This window comes from Salvelinus sp. IW2-2015, linkage group LG9 (genome assembly GCF_002910315.2).
Source record: "Salvelinus sp. IW2-2015 linkage group LG9, ASM291031v2, whole genome shotgun sequence".
Taxonomy (NCBI): domain Eukaryota; kingdom Metazoa; phylum Chordata; class Actinopteri; order Salmoniformes; family Salmonidae; genus Salvelinus; species Salvelinus sp. IW2-2015.
In genome coordinates, this window is record NC_036849.1 from 31,993,559 (window position 1) to 32,010,063 (window position 16,505).

The following is a 16,505-nucleotide window of genomic DNA, read 5'->3' on the forward strand; positions in this document are numbered from 1 at the left end:
ATGTCTTAAAGTAATGATGGGCTGTCATTTCTCTTTGCTTATGTGAGCTCTTCTTGCTATAATATTTTATTTTTAATTGTATTTATTTAACCTTTATTTAATTAACTAGGCAAGTCAGTTAAGAACAAATTCCTATTTACAATGACGGCCAAACCCGTGTGCGCGGCCCTATAGGACTCCCAATCACGGCCGGTTGTGATACAGCCTGGATATGGACTAGGTCTATTACCAAATAGGGCTATCTTCTGTATACCACCCCTACCTTGTCACAACACAACTGATTGGCTCAAACGCATTAAGAAGGAAAGAAATTCCACAAATGAACTTTTATCAATGCATACATGTTAATTGAAATGCATTTCAGGAGACTTCATGACCTCATGAAGCTGATTGAGATAATGCCAAGAGTGTCTACTTTGAAGAATCTCAAATATACAATATTTGTTTAACACTCTTTTGGTTACTACATGATTCCAAATGTGTTATTTCATAGTTTTGATGTCTTCACTATTATTCAACAAATATAAAGAAAAACCCTGGAATGAGTAGGTGTGTCCAAACTTTTGACTGGTACTGTATACAGTACATAAAGGGTATGTATACACTATTTAAAGGGTATGTATTCACTCCATAATGTGTATGAACACATTACATAAATGGTATGTATTCACTATATAAAGGGTATGTATACACAATATAAAGGGTATGTATTCACTATATAAAGGGTATGCATACACTATATAAAGGGTATTTGTAGTTAAATACATTAAATACTTGCCTCCAGCGATGGCCTCCAGTCCGGAGCCTCCAGCGACGCCCTCTAGTCCGGAGCCTCCTGCGACGCCCTCCAGTCCGGGGCCCGCAACGAGGGTCCCCAGTCCGGGGTCGGCGGCGAGGGTCCTCGCACTAGAGGCGCCACCTAAGTGGGCAAAGCCAGAGGTGGAGCGGGGGCTACGTCCCGCACCAGAGCTGCCACCGCGGAGAAATGCCCACCCAGACCCTCCCCTATAGGTTCAGGTTTTGCGGCCGGAGTCCGCACCTTTGGGGGGGGGGGGGGGGGGGGGGTACTGTCTCGCCCTGACCTGAGGGAGCTTTTTATGTCTCTATTTTGGTTTGGTCAGGGTGTGATTTGGGTGGGCATTCTATGTTCATTTTTCTATGTGTTGTATTTCTTTGTTTTGGCCGGGTATGGTTCTCAAATCGGGGACAGCTGTCTATCGTTGTCTCTGATTGGGAACCATACTTAGTTAGCATTTTCCCACCTGTGTTTTGTGGGTAGTTATTTTCTGTCAGGCGTGACAGTCCTATATTTATATATATTTATCCCCCGTCCCCGAAGGAGGCTTTTTGCCTTTTGGTAGGCCGTCATTGTAAATAAGAATTTGTTCTTAACTGACTTGCCTAGTTAAATAAAGGTTAAAAAAATAAATACAAATATGTGTACACTACGTAAAGGGTATGTTGTATTATGTATTTATTAAGGATCCCCATTAGTTCCTGCCAAGGCAGCAGCTACTCTTCCTGGGGTCCAGCAACATTAAGGCAGTTATATACAATTTAAAATATATGACGTTACATTTCATAACACTTTAACCAATACATTTAATGTTCCCTCAGGCCACTACTCCACAATCACATACAACATCCATGTGTATGTGTCTGCAGAGTGTGTGTCTTGTAATGTGTATGATCAAGCCAAAAACACTCCTAAGAGGAAAAGTCACTTTTTTGCCCTCCTCATTGAAAGAGCAGAGCTCAACCTTGAACCAGGCACAATTCAAGCTATACTGAACAACAGGCAGAGAAAAGGAGGAAATAGACAATCCCTACAGAGAATACAGACAATCCCTACAGAGAATACAGACAATCCCTACAGAGAATACAGACAATCCCTACAGAGAATACAGACAAATCCCTACAGAGAATACAGACAATCCCTACAGAGAATACAGACAATCCCTACAGAGAATACAGACAATCCCTACAGAGAATACAGACAATCCCTACAGAGACAACAATCCTGGGGCGGTTCATGTAAAAACACAACAAAATATATCATGGCTTGAAAATACTTTAACCAAAACATTTAATGTGTTCCCTCAGGCCACTACTCCACAATCACATAACTACAATACAACATCCATGTGTACGTGTGTGTAGAGTGTGTGTCTTGTAATGTGTATACGTGTCTGTGTGTCTCTAAATAACAGTCCCCACTGTTCCGTAAGGTGTATTTTTATTAGTTTTTTAAATCTGATTCTACTGCTTGCATCAGTTACCTGACGAGGAATAGAGTTCCATGAAGCCATGGATCTACTGTATGTAGTACTGTGCTCCTCCCATAGTCTGTTGAGAGTCCATCCGTGGTCCATGGACATGGTCACTGGACGCCATAGTGAAACGCTACCTTGGCTCCATTCTAGCTCCATGGGTATATGAGGCGGAATAAACCTTTGCCTTGGAGTTAACTTGGGGGACATTAAAAACACATGATCCAGGGCCCCTCTCACCAAACCCCACAGATTCAGGACTGTTCTTCCAGAGCAATTGTATGGTCCTTCCCTGAAGACCAGGGCCATTTGCAGTGACATTTAGGCATTAATAAAGCTGGCATGCTCATTCTACATCAGTGGTGTCATACCCGCAGGCCACACATAGAATGTGGTCCATGGGCCGGGAGTTTGACACCCTTGTTCTACATAATCTTCAACAACGTTTAACAATGTTGTGCCCTGCTGAAGACAGCCCAATGCTACAGTATTTGTATTTTAGTTTGTATTTATTATGGATCCCCATTAGCTGCTGCCAAGGCAGCAGCTACTCTTCCTGGGGTCCAGCAAAATTAAGGCAGTTTATATAATTTTAAAACATTACAATACATTCACAGATTTCACAACAAACTGTGTGCCCTCAGGCCCCTATTCCAACACTACCACATATCTCAGTACTAAATACATGTGTATGTATGTATAGTGTGTGTGTGCGTGCGTGTGTGTGCGTCTGTGCCAATGTTTGTGATGCTTCACAGTCCCTGCTGTTCCATAAGGTGTTTTTTATGTAGTTCCATGTAGTCATGGCTCTATGTAGTACTGTGTGCCTCCCATAGTCCGTTCTGGACTTGGGGACTGTGAAGAGACCTCGTGGCATGTCTTGTGGGGTGTGCATGGGTGTCCGAGCTGTGTGCCAGTAGTTCAAACAGACAGCTTGACATGCATATTAATATTAGCTCTCTGTCTACATCCAAGGGCCAGACATGCTGCCCTGTTCTGAGCCAGTTGCAATTTTCCTAAGTCCCTTTTTGTGGCACCTGACCACACGACTGAAGAGTAGTCAAGGTGCGACAAAACTAGGGCCTGTAGGACCTGCCTTGTTGATAGTGTTGTTAAGAAGGTAGAGACTAGGGCCTGTAGGACCTGCCTTGTTGATAGTGTTGTTAAGAAGGTAGAGACTAGGGCCTGCCTTGTTGATAGTGTTGTTAAGAAGGCAGAGCATCGCTTTATTATAGACAGACTTCTCCCCATCTTAGCTACTACTGCATCAATATGTTTTGACCATGACAGTTTACAATCTAGGGTTACTCCAAGCAGTTTAGTCACCTCAACTTGCTCAATTTCCACATTATTTATTACAATTTTTGGTTGAGGGTTTAGGGTTTAGTGAGTGTTTTGTTCAATATACAATGCTTTGAGTTTTAGAAATATTTAGGGCTAACTTAATCCTTGCCACCTACTCTGAAACTAACTGCAGCTCTTTGTTGAGTGTTGCAGTCATTTCAGTCGCTATAGTAGCTGACGTGTATAGTGTTGAGTCATCCGCATACATAGACACTCTGACTTTACTTAAAGTCAGTGGCATGTCATTAGTAAAAAATGAAAAAAGCAAGGGGCCTAAACAGCTACGCTGGGGAATTCTTGATTCTAACTGGATTATATTTGAGAGACTTCCATTAAAGAACACCCTCTGTGTTCTGTTAGACAAGTAATTCTTTATCCACAATATAGCAGGGGGTGTAAAGCCATAACACATACATTCTTCAAAAGCCACACTGAAGTCTAACAAGACAGCCCCCACAATCATTCTATCATCCATTTCTCTCAGCCAATCATCAGTCAATTGTATAAGTGGTGTGCTTGTTGAGTGTCCTTCCCTATAAGCGTGCTGAAATTCTGTTGTAATTTTTTTTACTGTAAAATAGCATTGTATCTGGTCAAACACAATTTTTTCCAGAAGTTTACTAAGGGCTGATTGGTTGGCTATTTGAGCCAGTAAAGGGGGCTTTACTATTCTTGGGTAGTGGAATGACTTAGCTTCCCTCCAGGCCTGAGGGCACACGCTCTCTAGTAGGCTGAAATTGAAGATGTGGCAAATAGGAGTGGCAATATCGTCTGCTATTATCCTCAGTAATTTTCCATCCAGATTGTCAGACCCCGGTGGCTTGTCATTGTTGATAGACAACAATAATTTTTTCACCTCTTCCACACTGACTTTACGGAATTCAAAAGTACAAGTATTGTCTTTCATAATTTAGTCAGATATACTTGGATGTGTAGTGTCAGCGTTTGTAACTGGCATGTCATCCCCAAGTTTGCTAATCTTGCCAATGAAAAAGTAATTAAAGTAGTTTGCAATATTTTGTGATGAATGAGCCATCTGATTCAATAAATGAAGAATCCGAGTTGGCTTATTTTCCCAAAATTTCATTTATTAAGGTGCCCCAAAGCTTTTTACTATGATTCCTTATTAACTTATCTTTGTTTCATAGTGTAGTTTATTTTTATTTTTTATTTAGTTTAGTCACATGATTTCTTAATTTGCAGTACGTTTGCCAATCAGTTGGGCTGCCAGACTTAATTGCCATACCTTTTGCCTCATCCCTCTCAACCATACAATTTTTCAATTCCTCATCAATCCAAGGGGATTTTACAGTTTTTACAGTCATTTTCTTAATGTCTGCATGCTTATTAATAACTGGAATAAGTAATTTCATAAATGCGTCAAGTGCAGTGTCTGGTTGCTCCTCATTACACACCAGCAAATATTCTTTACATAATCAACATATGAATCACTACAAAACTTATTGTATGACCTCTTATACACTATATTAGGCCCAGCCTTTGGAACTTTGGTTTTCCTAGATATGGCTATTATATTGTGATCACTACATCCTATGGATTTGGATACTGCTTTAAAGCAAATATCTGCAGCGTCAGTAAAAAATGTGATCAATACATGTTGARGATTTAATTCTAGTGCTGTTTGTAACTACCCTGGTAGGTTGACTGACAACCTGATCCAGGTTGTAGGCACTGGTTCAGGTTTGAAGTTTTTTCCTGAGAGGGCAGCTTGATGATAGCCAGTCAATATTTAAATCACCCAGAAAATATATTTCTCTGTTGATATCACATACATTATCAAGCATTTCACACACATTATCCAGATACTGACTGTTAGCATTTGGTCTATAGCAGCTTCCCACAAGAATGGGCTTTAGGTGAGGCAGATTAACCTGTAGCCATATTACTTCAATAGTATTTAACATTCGATCGTCTCTAAGCTTTACAAGAATGTGGTTCTGAATATAGACCGCAACACTGCCTCCGTTGGCATTTCTGTATTTTCGGTAGATGTTATAACCATGTATTGCTACCACTGCATCATCAAAGGTATTATCTAAGTGAGTTTCAGAGATAATCAGAATATGAATGTCATCTGTTACAAGCAAGTTATTGACTTCATGGATCTTGTTTCTCAGGCTACATATGTGAATGTGGGCTATTTTTAGCACTTTTCTGGGTTGCTTGATTGTTTTTAATGCTTTACTGGGAAGCTTATCAGTGGTAGACTTACTCACTTTATTTACATTGGAGCTGATAGTGCAGGGTGAGCTACATAAAGTGGTCTTCCTACTATTGCACACCGCCTCAGTGCTAACAGTATAACTATGGTTTATAGGCTCATGTTTACTGCTTACAATAGCTGTAGGATAAACAGATGTATTCGGTGCAATTAGGGGTACATAAATTAAATTACTTACATTGTGTTTGCCAATGCCCCTAAGATCATGTACATTTGATGCAGCATTATGACAACTCATTGTCACAATGGTAGAGATTAACTGAGCTGGTCTTGAATCATTTACCAGTCATTGTTTCAACGCTGCCTTGAAATGCGTGGACAGAGACCAGGAGCCAAGATGATTTGGATGGACTCCGTCAATCCTGTAGAGTATCTTCTGTTTCCAGAAGGTGTCAAATGTATCAATAAAAGTGACTCCAGCAGAGCTACAGTAGTCTTTTAGCCAGATGTGTAATGCCAGCAGTCTGTTGAATCGTTCACACCTGTGGCCCAACGATGGTACTGGACCTGATATGATGGAGTCTTGTAATGCTAAAATCAGTTCTTTAAAATCCATTTTCAAATGTATATCCAGTACTATTTGAAAGCTCAGTCCAGAAAGCAGTTTACATTTATATTTTAATAATTTAGCAGATGCTCTTATCGAGAGTGACTTACAGTCGTGAGTTTATACATTTTCATACTTTTTTTGTACTGGTCCCCCGTGGGAATCGAACCCACAACCCATGGCGTTGCAAGCTCCATGCTCTACCAACTGAATCACACGCAGTGATCCAGTCAGTCATTGAATTAGTATTTTCTCCCCAATGCCTCATCATGCCAACCAGTTCTAACCTAGACAGTAGGGGACCAGGGACCATGAGACTCTCCCGTAGCCCTCTATAACCTGCTTCTACCATACCAAACCCAGGCCGATCTTAGCTTATCTCTGGCTCTGCATACCTGCATTTAATACCTCCTCCTCTCAATGGAACTCACGGGAGCTCTCCCAAACAGGGCAGATGGTTGGTCCCATAACAGGATATTTACTTTGAATTGTTCTCAGGGCTCCTTAGTATTATGGACCTGTTCCATGAGAAAGGGCCTGAAAACAAGGAGCATTTACATGTAAGTCCTATAATGACCTGGCAAGTTGGCACGCATTCCCTGGGCTTTGTGTAAACTTGGCGGAGCACCATATGTCGTGGGATCTGCACCCGTTGAAATGGGTAACAGATTGAGAGGAGAGGGTGTCGAAAGGAATGCATACACATGCCCACACATTAGTGTGAAGTGTGATTGTCTGGTTGGAGTAGAGACGGGATCAATTCCTATAGTGACGCTATCAAACAGACAGACTCCAAAACACAATATATCAAAGCATTTATAATATTAAACAACAATATTAAAAATTAAAACAAGCATATTAAAAGTCCAGAACAAAAGCCTCCCGGGTGGCGCAGTGGTCTAAGGCATTGCATCGCAGTGCTAGCTGTGCCACCAGAGACTCTGGGTTCGAGCCCAGGCTCTGTCGCAGCCGGCCGCGACCGGGAGGTCCATAGGGCGATGCACAATTGGCCTAGTGTCGTCCGGGTTAGGGAGTGTTTGACCGGTAGGGATATCCTTGTATCATCGCGCTCTAGCGACTCCTGTGGCGAGCCGGGCGCAGTGCGCACTGACCAGGTCGCTAGGTGCACAATGTTTCCTCCGACACATTGGTGCAGCTGGCTTCCGGGTTGGATGCGCGCTGTGTTAAGAAGCAGTGCGGCTTGGTTGGGTTGTGTTTCGGAGGACGCATGGCTTCCGACCTTCGTCTCTCCCGAGCCCGTACGGGAGTTGTAGCGATGAGACAAGATAGTAACTACTAACAATTGGATATCACGAAATTGGGGAGAAATAGGGGGTTAAAAAAATATATATATAAAAAAAAAAAGTCCAGAACAGCAAGTAATCATTGAACAGAACCTCTTTCATTGAAAAAAGTTAAACAGGTTCACACCCACAAGGTGTACAAAATAAAACACAAACAATGCAATGATAATTCCATTTTAGCATATGGTATTAACTTAACTTGGCATTCAAATCAAAGACCATTACGAGGGAACGAAGTGGTTGTGATCATCTAGGTCGACTGCTGTGATGTGAGCACCTATATGCTTCATACCATGCGCAGCCCTCGACGCACAAACCTGTATTCCTACGGAAAGCCACAAGGTGCATTATCATCAAAGTGTATTTGTATAAGAGTTTMTTTCKCCCCCCCCCCCCCCCAGAGAGGGGCTTGGAGTCCTACCATTGGCTCCATGTAGCCTCGCAAACACAACACACAAGGCGGAGGTGGGAACAGAGAGGGCACAATTTTTTCATAATTATACCTGAAGGGAAAATCTGGCAGCCAGATCAAACCAGCCACTGAGAAAAAGCGCTATAAAATATATCACATTCATTTATTTTCTTCAAAAACAACCTCCCCCCCCTCCATTTTCCCAACTCCCGTTGTCTCACTCCTCATACCGTAGTTCCCGGTGAGGCTTTGGTCTTTTTCAAATACACCTCCGAGTTCACATCTGGAACCAGAGAGCTGAAAGCGCTTCGGAGTGAGGTAAGGAGCCGGCCTGCAGACAAGCAAAGAAAGAAATAAGAAAAAAGACCAGTTCTTCAGTGACTCAGAATGAAAGTAAATCTGAACTGCAGCTTGATATCAGGTTTAAAGTACTCAGCATTAAGGGGATTCAACGTGAATGATTTACGCATTTTAATGACAACAAGGAGTTCCCAAATTGAAATGTTTTTGATCTGTAAAAATGTGACTTTAAAAAAGGTGAAATTTGGCATTTTACATCGTCGACTTCCCAAAGCATCATTTTCCAATTCCACCCCTGATGACAACCACGGTTCAGTCAATGTCTTAAGGGTGACAACGAGTGACACTAACCTGGCCACGTCCTCTGGTTGTTCAGGCTGAAGCTAGTGCACTGAGGAAGGGAGTTACAGATGAAGGCCGCCTCCATGGCGCTGTGCAGGTGGCTGTACGAGGGCCAGCATCTGGATTCCATATTTCCAGAGGTGCTGATACCTCTCATGACTGCATAATCTAATGGGGGGGGGGGGGGGAGGAAACACCAGAGTCTTTCAGACACGTTGTGGGGCCTGGGCCAAACTTATCTGCTAAACATTGGCATGGGATGTGAATTAAGACCGCCTGGCCTCGCTCCAACCCAGCATCAGAACGGAAGTCAACTCATTCACAGTGAGAGGAAGGTGGCATGGGGTGTCATGTTACACCATTGGTATTATTTCACCTAAACCTACAAGGCCGGGGTTGGAAATGTTGGGGGGCACACTAATTGGGGGACAAGCGCTTCTGTTGGGGAATTTGTGAGGCAAACAGAGGCTCACTTTAAAAGTGAAAACTTAAGCTGGAAACAAAATGGTGACAGGTTTGAGCTCCAGAAACACAGTGTTATTTTATAAGAACAATCAGTAGAACAAATCATCTGGAAAAAAGGGGAGACATTAGGTTTATCTGTTTTACTTTAGGTGAATCTCCTCTGTATATCCTCGGTCTATGGAGTTCCAAAATTGAACTTGATGCTAAATCAACAGAGACCATTAATAAGACCTATAGGCCCAGGAATCCATTCAGCCTGTAACTGAACACAGGTACTGGACAGTTACAGTTTCATTTTAGAACTCATTAGCCAGAACCTAGCTGCTTACAGTGTTAATACATCACAACACTGTTTGTCTAAAACATGACTTAATATTACCAGGCTCAGTCCGCTCATTCTACGATGATTACTATTCACAATGCAGCTGCATAACCCAGTGCTGGAGCATGGAAATGTCACTGCAGGATCTAAGCCAGTCGTTTTAGTTATTGATATTTCATAGAGTGAAGGGCCGGAAGGGAGGGGTCTGGAGCACTGTAAAAGCCATTTAGACCAGAGACTGTATTAAGACACAGCACATTACCTCTGATTAATGATGGAGGAATGTTGTCCAGGTGAATGCCGGACTTGTACAGATGGAGCAAGTCTTCAAAGGCTTCCAACGTGTCATCCACATCACCTTTCATCTCTCCTGGAGAAACACAGGTCAGCACAGGAAAGGCATGAGGGGAAACACCACTGGAATTAGTCATATGGCTTGGTTATATGTGAACAATACTACTTCCCCACACAAATGTGAACAAAGAGTTTTTCCCTGGTCAGGCAGGCCCAAGTGGTCGGTCAAAAAACCTGGCCCTATTGTAGTTAGGGCTGTGGCGATCATGAAATGTTGTCAGCTGGTGATTGTCAAGCTAATAACAGTCGGTTTCACGGTAATTTACCGTTAATTAACAAACATGTTTAGCATCTCCTGGCTTCCACACATAGCCTACAAGCCACTGATGCAGACCTTTGGAACATCTACATTTAAAAAGGTCTAATAAATCAATTTAATATAGCCTACACCATCACATTAAATCCATTATTTATTTTAGACAGGTCTAAAGAAACATGATATAAAGAAAATGTAGTCCATTTCAGAATAACATATGTTAGGCCCTGATCTGGCTATGCCACATGGCTGTGGGATACACTAGTTCACTTAGCAGACAAGATTTGGTTAGAATTCCATGGCATTATCTCCGATGATTTCATAGTATGAAGAATACAATTGAACAAAGCTGAATAAAATAGAAAGGATACGTTCTATAAATGAATTCCGAGGAAGTGCGCACATTCTGTGTTGAGCGGTTAACAAAAGAAACAGGTCCTTCTATGTGCTTAATTTAGAGTTATTTATGTAACTTTAGTTGTGATACAAATGTTGGGCTACATGTTTAGATTTTTATTACATTCTAAGGCTGCATGATGCAACTAATGATGATTTGAAAAAAGTTATTTCTTTTTGTGCAGGCTGCACACACTTTATCAGTCTCTCATTCACAATTTGGCAAACATTGATAATATTCTCACTAGGCTTCGAATTCTCAGCGTTTTGAGGCCAAAGTGGCCGTTATGCCCTTGGGCTGAATATAATAATTATATTTAGGGGTAAGCCGTCATTGTAAATAAGAATTTGACCTGGTCTGAGCACAGCAGTGTGCCATAGGGCTGGCTGTAGATTCAGAGTCTGTGTCACTGATTCTCCCTCTGTGTGTGTGTGTGCGTGCCATGGCCTGTGTGTGCACCAATTTTTTTTCAAAAACAATTCCCTTCTCCTGGCTGCCAATCACGGTGCTCCAAAGAACCTCTCACTGACATGGCTCTCTCAGATATCTCAATTCTTATTAGCCAATGCCTGTCACGTGATCGGGTCCTTCTCACAGGCATCTCAGCTCTGAAGTAGACTCCAAGCGAAGACAGACACATCGGGGACTCAACTGCGCGTGTCCCTCTTATCGAATTCCGAGGCGCATATTGAATATGTTAGAAGAACTATCCTCGTTTACTTTTTGTCAGCCAACAAGACGAATAGGCCTAACGTACAGCAAAAGCACTGGCCTATGTCAATCTACTATCTCCCAAGTACAAAAGTTGACCTACTCTATTGGTCTGAGAGAGAAATATTCCAAACATAGTCTAGGACAGTTGTGGGATGGGATAGATCCCAAATGAATACAACCACTCGCATCCAAAAAACGTTTAAAAGCAAGGAGGCTGATGCAACAGATCAGAACATTTAGCTTAAAATGTTGATTAACTATTAGGCTATTTCTTCACATTATAAGTGCAGCAATGCGCACATGGCAGTAGGCTATAAGCCAAAATAATCCAGAATGCAATCAGTTAGCGGGAAAACACTGTTCTCAAAAGTGACCGCAAATGTGATTATGTGTGTAATGCTTTATTATAAAGCGGCATTTGTATGGTGAAAATTATCTTCCCCAAACTTGAAACTCACTTGCCGCCTATGTATGCCGGTTAAGCTTTACACCTGTTGTAAAGCGGATTAATGTGCTTAATTTTAAGACGTTATTTGGCCACTGTAGTTGAGATACTTTGTTTGTATCTCAGTTTGTATCTCAACTGCAGGGCCTACTTTTTCAAATCCTAGTCGCACATCTCATGTAGCCTAGCCCATAGGCCTATATGGGCCTATGGGCTAGGCTACATGAGATGTGCGACTAGGATTTGAAAAAGTTGCAAAAAAAATGCGTGCTGTTTCTTTCCTTACTGGGCATCATTCAAGTGATAATACATCATTCACAAGTGATAGGCTAATATTGTCACGCATTAGACTATTCTTAATTTAATCTTGTCTTTACATATACTAAATAATATATGTGTGTGAAATTACTTTTGACTTAGAATGGACCGTTATCATGCACCTGTCTCAGAACAGCGGCAGAAAAAAAATACATGTCATCTATGCACTTAAACAGCAAATGGAGGACACTTTCCCCGTGGTTCAATTTCATGCCAGCCAGGTAGGCTATTAAATTAAGAATACTCCTGTTGTAAAGCGAAGAAATATGCTTAATATTAGGAAAGTTGAGAAATATCGTAGGCCTAGCCTATAAAAAGCTGACGGGATCCTCCTCTTTTTCTTAGAGGCCATCAAAATTCTGTTTTTTTCTCACGCAATTGTATAGCCTACAGAAATGTTGCACAACATGAGCTCATAGGTTCTCATGAAGTATTTGATTTGATTTTTGATAACATTTGCATCAATGTGAGAATGATTAGAGGGACAATAGAGTGCTGAGTAGCAGGCAGTTAGCAAGTTTGGTAGGCTACTAATGACCTTCAGCAGCATCGGAGCTTGGAGAAGCCTAGTTACCGTGACTAAACGGTCACTTGGAATTTGACTGCGGTAATACGGTCTCTGTAACAGCCCTAGGCCCAGTTATATTCATATGCAGTGGGGGGAAGAGAAAAAACACATCAACGTGCAGGGCCTACAGTTGTAGGGAAAAACTCTGGGCTCTAACATATGAAAGGCCATATTATGTCTTTCCAGAGGAATAATAGTAATGGCGGGTCATGTTCAGTAGCGCTGGGAATTGCAAGGGACCTCACAATATGATATTATTATGATACTTAGGTGCCGACAAGATATGTATTGCGATTCTCCTAATTCTATATGTATTGCGATTCTATACTTTATTTGCGATTCGATGTTCCAAACATATTGTTCACCATTTGTCTGTCTGCTGCAGAGGGACAAGAGAGAGCCATGAGAAAACTAGTTTTGATCAGTCACGTAAATAAATGTTTTGAAAACAAAAAAGGCTCCCTATTTAAAAAGAAAATGGAGAACGAGCTATGAAGGAAAAATACTAGTTTGTGCAGGTACAGCCAACCAGCGCAAAAATAATACTGCGATATTGACAAAACAATGCGATACGACATATCATCAAAAATAATATCCCGATACGTAACTGTATCGATCCCGCCCATCACTAATGTTCAGTCTACTCCAGTCCTCACCCGTTGAGTTCATGATGTGATCCACCAGATGTCTCAGAGCAGCTGGGGCTTGGTGAGGCAACAGGTAGGTGAAGAAATACCTGAGGCGGGGCAAAAGAAACACTTCTCATTCAGACAAGTCCCGTCACATATGTCGCGCAATGTTGACTCCTCATCACAACAAACGTGCAGTAAACCTGTCAGGATCATGAGTGAATACATGATGTAGTCTTCGAAATGGAACAAAGCGAGGTATGATCTAACTAAACCAACAAAGAGTGGGACTATAATGCAACATAACACCTACCTTAACAATGGTTCTTGTTTTTTACTAAGGGGCTGGTTTCCTGGACTTAGATTAAGCCTATACCTGTACTTAAATTCACTTTCAATAAAGATTCCACATTGAGCTGTTTATTACTGTAGGATAAGCTTAGACTTCATCTGGGTCTGAGAAACTAGCAATGAAATGACTACATCTCACCAATCTTGCAAAACACTTTAAAATATATTTTTACCGCTGTTAAGTTTAACAATGGGAGTGCAGCTAGCTGTATTACCTGTAGACATTGTAGAGATTCCTCATCGCATTAAGGCCCTCACATACTCCCAGGGCCAAGCAGGGCTGGCTGAAGTTACGGAGGGGGAACTGTAAGACAGTCCTGGTCTGTCTGACAGGTGTGCTCTGTCACGCTAGCATCGTCTAGGTCTGTTAGTTTCAGCTCCCCAGACACCATGACGAACTGACGGGGTTGGAAGTCCAACAGAGCCACGGAGCCCAGAGGGGAGTGGGAGAGGAAGTGGAGGAGCCTCACCAAGCCCAAACAAACCTGAGGTAAAATATGTGCAGGTTTGATGATGTTGTGGAAGTTATGGTTGTCATGGTCTACTCTGTTTTTTATTGACATGTATGTCATGTACATCGTAATTCATGATGATGATGATTTCATCATATGTGTTGTTTAGACTGTCAGCTGTGGTATGTACAAAATGTGTGCAAGAAAATACTAACATGTCTAACAACTTACTAATACAGTGTTGTTACAAGCGCAATTACAGGCTTACACAGGTTTAAGAGCAGTAAGGGAAAGGGGGATACCTAGTCAGTTGTACAACTGAATGCATTCAACTGAAATGTGTCTTCCGCATTTAATCCAACCCCTCTGAATCAGAGAGGTGCTGCCATAATCAACATCCACGTCTTCGGCACCCAGGGAACAGTGGGTTAACTGCCTTGCTCATGGGCAGAAAGACTGATTTTTACCTTGTCAGCTCGTGGATTTGATCCAGCAACCTTTCGGGTTACTGGCCCAACGCTCTAACCACTAGGCTACCTGCCTCCCCCGTAACCCGTCCAGTTTCTTGAACGTCTCTCAGTGCAGCCGCACCACTATAAAAAGAAGAGTTGGGTGAAAGACTGATGGACTCTTCGCCATGTGTTTGATCACACGGACTGGAACTGGGAAATGTTCCGGGTCGCCTCTAAGTTCATCAGGAAGTGCATAGAGGATATTGTTCCTACTGTGACAATTATAACTTATCCAAACCAAAAACCTGTGAAAGATGMCAGCATTCTCGCAAAAATTTAAGTGCGAACCACCGCATTTAACCATGGCAAGATGACTGGGAACATAGACGTGTAGAAAAAGACCAGCTATGACCTCCGTAAGGCAATCAAAGAGGCAAAACGACAGTACAGGGACAAAGTGGAGTTGCAATTAAATGTCTCAGACACGAGAGATTGTGGCAGGGACTCCAGACAATCACGGTTTATAAAGAGAAAACCAGCCACGTTGTGAACACCAATGCCTCACTCCGAGCTGCCGACGTGGGCCCCCGCCGTTCACGAGGACTGTGTGCTCCCGATCTCCAGACGAGGACTGTGTGCTCTCAATGGCTGATGTGATTAAGACATTCGAGCGTGTTAACCCTCACAAGGCTGACGGCCCAGACGGCATCCCAACATGGGTCCTTAGAGCATGTGCAGACCAGCTTGCTGGAGTGTTTACGGACATATTCAATCTCTCCCTATACCAGTCTGTTGTCCCCACTTGCTCCATCATTGGGGCCTCCCGAGTGGCGCAACAGTCTAAGGCACTGCATCACAGTGCTTGAGGCGTCACTACCTGACCCGGGTTCAATCCTGGGATGTGTCGCAGCCAGCCGCAACCGGGAGACCCAAGAGGTGGCGCACAATTGGCCCAGCGTCGCCTGGGTTAGGGGTTTGGTCGGCCGGGATGTCTTTTTCCCATCGCGCTCTAGCTACTCCTGTGGTGGACCAGGTGCATGCACGCTGACACAGTCGCCAGTTGTACGGTGTTTCCTCCGACACATTGGTGCGGCTGGCTTCCTGGTTAAACGAGCAGTGTGTCAAGAAGTAGTGCGGCTTGGCAGGGTCGTGTTTCGGAGGACACAGGGCTCTCGACCTTCTACTCTCCCGAGTCCGTACGGGAGTTGCAGCGATGGGACAAGACTGTAACTACCAATTGGATATCACGAAATTGGGGAGAAAAAGGGGTAAAAAGTAAAAAATGAAATGTATATAAAAAATGCTGTTCATCGACTACATATCAGCCTTCAACACTTTATTAACCTCCAAGCTCATCATACATTTTATTTTATTTTTTAAATTTAACCTTTATATAACTAGGCAAGTCAGTTAAGAACCATTTCTTATTTGCAATGACGGCATACACCGGCCAAACCCGGACGACGCTGGGCTAATTGTGCACTGCCCTATGGGAATCCCAATCACGGCCGGTTATGATACAGCCTGTATTCAAACCAGAGTGTCTGTAGTGACACCTCTAGCACTGAGATGCAGTGCCTTAGACCGCTGTGCCACTCAGGAGCCCAAGATTAAGCTCAGGGCTCTGGGTCTGAAACCCCTCCCTGTGCAACTAAGTCCTAGACATGTCACTGGACTCCACTCCTAGACTTTCTTGACAGGACGACCCCAGGTGTTGAAGGCAGGCAACAAAACCTTTGCCATGCTGATCCTCAACACGGGGGGGCCCCACAGGAGTGTGTGCTCAGCCCCTTCCTGTACTCTCTGTTCACCCATGACTGTGTGGTTACGCACGTTTCCAACTCAATCATCAAGTTTGCTGACAACACAACAGCGGTAGGCCTGATTACTAACAATGACGAGACAACCTACAGACAGGAGGTGAGAGCTCTGGTAGAGCGGTACCAGGAAAATAACCTCTCCCTCAACAAAACAAAGGAGCTGATCGTGGACTACAGGAGACAGCAGAGAGGGCACGCCCC

The 16,505-nt window shown here is 42.9% G+C and overlaps 1 pseudogene; it reads right to left on the minus strand.

The window, feature by feature from the left end:
* Positions 1–7,206: 7,206 nt before the first annotated feature.
* LOC111968957 (extracellular tyrosine-protein kinase PKDCC-like) lies at positions 7,207–15,754 on the minus strand (annotated as a pseudogene).
* Between the last annotated feature and the right edge of the window lie 751 nt (positions 15,755–16,505).